The sequence below is a fragment of the Euprymna scolopes genome, chromosome 28, assembly GCF_053919585.1.
Source record: "Euprymna scolopes isolate OS-2025 chromosome 28, ASM5391958v1, whole genome shotgun sequence".
NCBI classification, from domain to species: Eukaryota; Metazoa; Mollusca; class Cephalopoda; order Sepiida; family Sepiolidae; genus Euprymna; species Euprymna scolopes.
In genome coordinates, this window is record NC_136509.1 from 36,205,997 (window position 1) to 36,214,069 (window position 8,073).

Here is an 8,073-nt window from a genome sequence, read left to right on the forward strand (position 1 = left end):
ACTTTTGCCGTTTTTACAAGAAAGTTACAATGATATCAGAGCGTTTCCATTTACACTGAACATCTACAGAATACCAACATCAATATATTACATATGAGTGAGTCCAATGTGGAATTTCCACAGGCCCCGCTAGTCTATATATTAATACGATAGCGTGTGTGTTATTTTGTGTGTTACGTTTACATCCGGGTCGGATCTTTTAGAAGCGTTCAACTATTTTCTATTCACCTTTTTGAAACTGACAAAGCTAAAAAAAAATTTTTTTTCATATTTCTGTAAATAAATATATTTTTAAAATATATAAACAGTTTGACAAAATATATAATATATTAACTTAAATAAACATAGTTATTTGAAAAGAAATGCGATTAAAAAATTAAAACAAATAAATTGATAGAAAAGTTTACGTATTTTTATATATTTTTACTAGCAAAAGTACCCGTCGTTGACTGGGCTCAAAAACAGCCTACAGAAAATGAAATCTGATTTATGAAAGTATGATAGGTTATGAAAAGGAAGGGTTGTAAAGAGATAGCTTCGAATTTGGGGGTATCAAAACCAAAACAAAATATGATGAAAGTAAAAATAAAATGGATAATCCCCATAATTTATTATACCATACCGGTTCACACTGAAATACTTATCACGATATTCTCTGGATCTATATTAAAAAACCTTGTTAAACTTTGTGACATATTTCCATTCTATGGAGATCAGGCGCGAACGAACACCCCATAATTTTATAATACCATATTCATTCAAACTGAAACATAATTATCAAAATATACTTACGCAGATAGATATGAAAAGTCTTTATTAAAGTTTGTGCCTATTTCTATTATATGGCGGCCAGGCGCGAACGCAGACCCCACAATTTTATTATACCATCGCTATTTAAGTCAAAACATACTTATCAAAATATTATTATGTACATCTATATCAATGTAAATGTTTTTTATTTTTTTATTTTTTATTTCCATACTTTGTGGACCAAGCGCGTACGCAGACCCCACAATTTTAATGAATCATCATTATGCCAGATCAAACATACCGATTCCTGTGTCTCGATACATCTTCTATCATTATATGTGATCAGTTTTCTATAATAGTCAACTATATAAGAGCCTATTCGTGACCAGACACACACACACATACATTCAGCTTTATATTATAGATTATAAGGTGTGGGTGAAAAAAATAGACATAAAATATAGTTAACTATAAAAATAGTTTAGCAGTTTTAAAATGTGAATGTTTCACATACTTTAAAAACATTAAATTCAAACAAAATAATAAGTACGAATTAAGTTGATGATATTGCCGAAACATTTATTTTCAAATCAGCGACAATAGTAATAGATGGCGCAATTTCAAATAAAGTATATTTAAACAACAACAATAAAAACATTACTATGTTTGCAAAATGTATAATTACTGAAACAGGGGGGATAAGAGGAAATAAATGAGTCAGGAATGAAGAAAGAGAGGGGGAGCTGGAAAGAATATATACAGAGAGATAGGGGGAGAGAGGGAGTTTCGAAGAATATATGCAAAGCGAGATAGAAAGGGAGTGAGAGAGAGAGTTGGGAAGAATATATAGAGATAGAGTGAGAGAAAGTGAGTTGAAATGAATATATATACAGAGAGGGAGAGAGAGACAGAGAGAAATGGAGTGCGGGAGTTGAGAAGAATATATAGAAAGAAGTAGGGAAAGAGAGAGAGACTTTGGAAGAATATACACACAGAGAATGACAAAGAGAGAGAGAGAGAGAGAGAGAATACAAAATGACGCCGTAAAATGTAAGAAAATGAACGCATAAATTTACTCAGAGGGCAAAAGTAGGTATCATTGCGAGGCCATATTTGAATGATACATTAGCGTTCCTGTAGCATACGAATACCATTAATCCGGAATATAGACATATGTCAGAGCTCAGTCAATCAGAAAGAACGGAATTATTCTGGGGAGACTTTATTTTTAACCTGGAAAAGGGAAAGATTATGTTATATCTATAATTTTCTGACCCAGTTACGAAGGCTGAAAGCCCATATCTGTCGAAAGTGCAGAATTCTACCCGGTGATGTCTAGGAGCGGTAGAAGGACTAAAGATTTAGAGGGAAAATAGCAACTACTTCTTCTAAAGATGGCTGCGATTGCGATGGTGTTGCTCCTGGGATGTAACGTAGTATTTTATTATAACGACTAAATGTGTCTAAAAGGACATTCGAAAGTTACATAAGATAGTGGCTAATAGTCTAGACATAATACATTTGTATGTGGCATCAGTTTTTGCAAACCTACGGTACTTTGGTCCGGAGGGGAATTTCTGCAATCAAAATATTATATATGGAGATATATATGAAGGTATAATTATTCCAGGGTAAAGGTACCTAAAAGCAAAATAACGATGAATTATACGACGTTATTGATAGTGCTTAATAAAAAGCGAAAAAGCGCAAAATATGTTTTTATTTAATTTTAAGTAAACAAATTCTATGATCACAGCAATAATAAAGCTACGTCATCAGGTGACCTAAACTTCCGATTTCATTATCTTCCTCTGTGATTGTGTGTATGTATGTGTATAAAACAAACAAAATCTCCCCTTGCCATCAACTAGATTTTGTTACTGATCTCTATCATTGCTTTTTTTTAAAAGCTGATACCAATACATATCTTGAGCTGAAGAGACGAAAGAAGTTTTCGTTTTTCCGCTTGGATGGCAAATAGTTTAACCCTAATGATGGTGTCTGATATAGGATATATGTTGGACTCGTATAAATTCAAAGAAAATAATAAGTACGAATCAAGTTGATCATATTGCCGAAACATTTATTTTTAAATCAGCGACAATAGTAATAGATGGCGCAATTTTAAAAAAAGTATATCTAAACAACAACAATAAAAACATTACTATGTTTGAAAAATGTATGATTACTGAAACAAATGTACAAAGCCAGAGAGAGAGAAAGAGAGAGAGAGAGAGAGAGAGAGAGAGAGGGATAAGAGGAAATAAATGAGTCAGGAATGAAGAAAGAGAGGGAGAGTTGGAAAGAATATATACAGAGATAGGGAGTGAGAGAGGGAGTTTAGAAGAATATATGCAAAGCGAGATAGAAAAGGAGAGAGAGAGAGAGAGAGAGAGAGTTGGGAATAATATATAGAGATAGAGTGAGAGAAAGTGAGTTCGGATGAATATATAAACAAAGAGAAAGAGAGAGAGACACACACAGAAAGAGAGATGGGGAGTGCGAGAGTTGAGTTGAGGGTAAATGTGTTGTTTCGCGACGTAAATTATTTGACAGACACAAAAAGTATACAAAAAACAATTTATGTTTGCATAACACACATTATTAGACTCAAAGGCTGAAATAAAATCATAAAATTCATTTTTATTATTCTTTTACCATTTCTATTATACTAAATATACGACAATCGAAGCCGCCATATTGCTTTTAAAATTTGGCCTAAAGATTGACCTTTTTAAGGCCAGATTTTTTTTCTTTTTATGCTCTTTTATTTTTAAGGTCAAATCGGACCTTAAAAAAAGTCAATCTGTCAAAGTTTAGAAAGGCCAATTGTTAAAAGCAATATGGCGGCCTCGAATGTCGTAAATTTAGTCTAATATAAAATAATGAAAAAAAAGATTTTTTTCTGGTTTTATTTCAACCTTTGGGTCTAATAATGTGTGTTATATAAAAATAAAAACGTTTTTATAAATGTTTTGTCCGTCAACAAACGGAAAAAAGATAACATTGTGGAAGGGTTCGAAGCGCTTGACACGATAAGTAACATGGTTGAAGCCATCGTTGTAAAGTATATAATTAAAATCATCCACAGTAATAATAAAACGAAAAAATATATATATAAGGAAGCATAAAAAATCACACAAAAACAAACGAAAACAAAACAAAAAAATAGCATCATGTCAGGTTTGAGAAGCCGCTCCTAAATCGAAAAATAAATAATGGTACTAGTAAATATTTTGTATCTTTTTTCAGGTTTTTATTATCAGTTTTTTTAGTGGGGGTATTGGTGTGCAGGCAGTTTGTGCATAGATAAGTGTAAGGTTTGAGCGCTTAATATGTTTATATTTGATATTATTTTTTCAGCACGTTTGCATCATATAGAGAACCACGCCATATTGGAAAAATTCTTGAGCGTTCGTTTATGTATGAAGCAGTGGATTCTGGAATAATAGAATTGGCTGGTCTCAGCCAATCAGATAGGGCAGATTTTGAGAAAGGGAGAAGTTATTATTTTTAGAATCCAGTAATGGAAAGATTATGTATGTAGTTAATAACCAGTTACGATGGTTACAATGAAAGTATCGTAGGAAAATGTAGAATAGGTCCCGGTATAAACTGGTAGCAGTGGGAGGACCAAATATTTATAGAGAAAATAGGGAGTCACTCCTCTATAGCTGTCGCGATTGTGATGGTGTTGCTCCTAGGATTCAATGTAGCATTTTATTATGATGACTTAATGTGTCTAAAATTGCGTTCGGAAATTACATAAGATAGTAAGATGAATTAGTATGTGGCATCTGTTATTTCCAAACTACGATACTTTGGCCCAGAGGGGAATTCCTGAAGTCAAAATGTTATATAGAAGATAAATAAAATAAAAAAAAAACAGATAAGTAATAGCTATGTAAAATTACATAAAATTGATATGCCGTCGACAGAACCTCATTAACTAATCATGAAAAAGGGTTGTTACATAACAATAGCCATGTGTGAATAAAAAAATTGAAGTCGTGAAATCACGTGATTTCTGGGCGAGAATTTACTATCTCTTGGTTATCGAGAGTGCAAGTAGAAAAGACGTGTATAGGGCGCTGTCACCGGCGCAGCGAGACGAGTCAACTGTCTATATATCTGTATTTCTGTCAACGCGTACCTGTCTCTATGATGCTTTCTGTTATTATTTTTCTTTTGTAAGACAGGGTGGTTGCGGGAAATATGAAGGTCAGCTTAGATCATGAATAAAATGCGTGATTGCTATTTTTTGATTGGTTCTTTTGTTGGTTTTCTAGGCTAAGACGCTGCAGTGAAGTGCACAGACGACATTTTGAGTATCTATGAGTATAATATAACATTTGTCTTTGTAAAACTTTGTAAACATTATTTTGTAAAAGTAAATCGTTGTTTGACAAATTTCCCGCTTTTCTAGCGACCACTATGTAAAATCCTATTAACAATAAAACATCGGCATCCGGGTGATTGTAACCACAGACAAGCAAGGACTGGCTTTACGAAAATGACACAGATGTGTAACGATTTATCCACCAATCCAAACAAATTTCTGGATGGCAGCAGTTTATTGTTCTTTTGTTTTAAATCTCCTCGTTTATCGCTAAAATTGTCGCCATAAACAGACGACATGATTCCATTTACGTTTTATAAAAACACATTTTTTTTTGTTTTTGTTTTTGCTTTTTGCAGACCATCTACTAGTTGGCCAGTTGTATAAAAATCTCAAGAGCGATAAAAGTATTCTATCATGTCAAAAATTGACACAACATTCAACGAGCGAGATCGGAGATGCGCCACTGCACAACTCACATTTTTTTTTACCGATTCAATTTATAACAACAGGATGATTGTCAGCACCCCCAAAATGCAAATCCGGACGGGTCAACGCTTGAGGGCACAGCTGAACGAAGTTTCCGGTCACAGTTATGGTCTTTGGTGTGATTTCAAGTGAAGGCCACATCATGCCGTCTCATAGTGTGCCTGGATGTGCTGAAGAGTGTGCTGGTCCCCTAGTGCAATCAGGTGCCCACTTGAAGACCCTGGCTGTGTCAGCAGGACTCAGCGCACAAGCCCAAAGAGAACCAGGCTTAGCTACAATTTTGTACCCTTCTCTCACCCCCCCTCCTCCGACCTGGACTCGCTGTACTACTTCGTTTAGTGATACGTCGAGAACATCACCAACATGACACTCCGCAACACCAAAGTCACCCTGATCACCGCCATCCGCCGAATTTTCGCCGAGCCTGCCGATGGTGCTTATAGAAAAGACATGCTCCCAATTCCGGAGCCGTATGAAAACAATGTTTGAGGCTGAAGGCGGCTACATTGAATATATGTCATCTCTATTACATAATCAAGTTTAAAAATAAAGCTGTAGTGTTGTTTTGTTTAGGGCGACAAATTTATCGTTCCACCCATAAAGTTAGACATGTTAATATTTCTATTTCTGTATGTACAAGACTCGCCGCCAAACGATTTCTATGGACATCACTCCAGAGAATACATGAAGCGAATTAATCCTAAAAATATCCAAATCAGGTCATCTGATCAAAAATTACGCAGCAATGAGTGTTATATGCAAATAGATTCCAGCTCAGAAAACAGTATTTATCATTTTGTCAGAAATATTGGCCAGGAAATGCGTGAACTAATATTTCCTGAATTTTTTTTTTCATTATTAAGACCTCTTTTACTTAAGCGTTAAATTAGACATTTTCTAGAATGAATATAATGTAATGGATTTTGATCAAAATTGGAATAAATATTATAGTAATATGGTTTAGTAAGACATAAAAGTGATGAAAAGATGTTCTCTTCGAATAATAAATTTTACACGTGTATGACAGTTATTCCTCTATTAACGACAAGTGTCGGCATTAACTGGCATTACATCAGTTATGCAAGTTCAAGGAGGATGGAAAGACCAAGGAGAGAAAGCACTAACCAAACCTCCACTGGATGAGTTCGAAGATGACTAAGACTTAGAGAGGCTTATTACCACCCAACTTCTAATGAAGACGAATCGTCGCTGCCAACAAGAAATCAATGGTAAACAACTGTTCCAATAACGTAAATTCATTTGCAAAGGTTATCGAAAGTGGTGATCAGTACTGGAAATTTGATTAAACTTGTATCTATCCAGCCTTATGCGTTACGTTACGTCGGATCTAAGCACATGCGCACATAAAAGTTTAAAAAATAATGTTCCATCTATCTATCTATCACACCCCAACTCTCTCTCTCTCTCTCTCTCTCTCTCTCTATATATATATATATATATATATATATATATATATACAGGGTGACCCCCCCCCAAAAAAAAAACCCTAAATGGAAGCCATCTAGAACATATGCTGTAGAACGGAGGAAAAAAGGCCAAAGACCCTAGTGTTTTGATGTGATGTTTTGAATATAATGAACTAGTTATGACCAAAGTTTCATTTCATTCAGACAAAACACTAAGAAATATGGCTTAGTTAAAGTTGAGGGCCCGTTTTTTGGGTCACCCTGTGTATATATATATATATATATATATATATAGAGAGAGAGAGAGAGACCTTGTCTGTCTCCCTGTGTGCTGAACGATCTCTACAAAACTACTCCGTCAATTTTTGGTCTACAGACTTGAAACTTGATATATAGGGGATTTAGACATGCAGAACAAATTTGATTTGGTTTTCATTCGGTAAAAATAGGTGGTGTTAAACGGTTCGAAAGCAAATTTAGACTTCGCAGGCATAAATGTATTAAACGTGCCATTTCTACGCATGCGCAAATATGCATTTATTCGTTAAAATCGGTTCGTTTTTCGTTTTCTTACACCATTGTTGTTAGGTCAGACAGTAGCAAATAAGGCTTTGATGACACCTGAGCCGTATTTCCTTTTACGTTTGAAATTACTACATACATTAGGTACAATATATTAATCAATAGGTTATTGGCTCTATAATAATAAATACATGAATTAAAAAATCTTCACAAATTAAAATATCATGTTTATGTGTATTTTACTACCGTGCAACGTCTCGCACCTTGTCTGCTTGTACGTAGGAGGAATGGTCTCTACCAAACTACTGTATCAATTTTTAGTCTAGAGACTTAACACCTGAAGTACAGAAATTTGTAAACAAATTAGATTTGATGCTTTAGCCGGTAAAAATGGCTGTTAAGGGATCAATATTGAAAAAAAATTGAACTTGGCAGGCGTAAGTCGACTGAACGTTACTTCTCTGCATGCGTAAATATTTGTACCTTTTAAAACATCATTTCAGATGGTAAAGAATGATGCTGGAGAGCTATATGTTATGGTTTCGA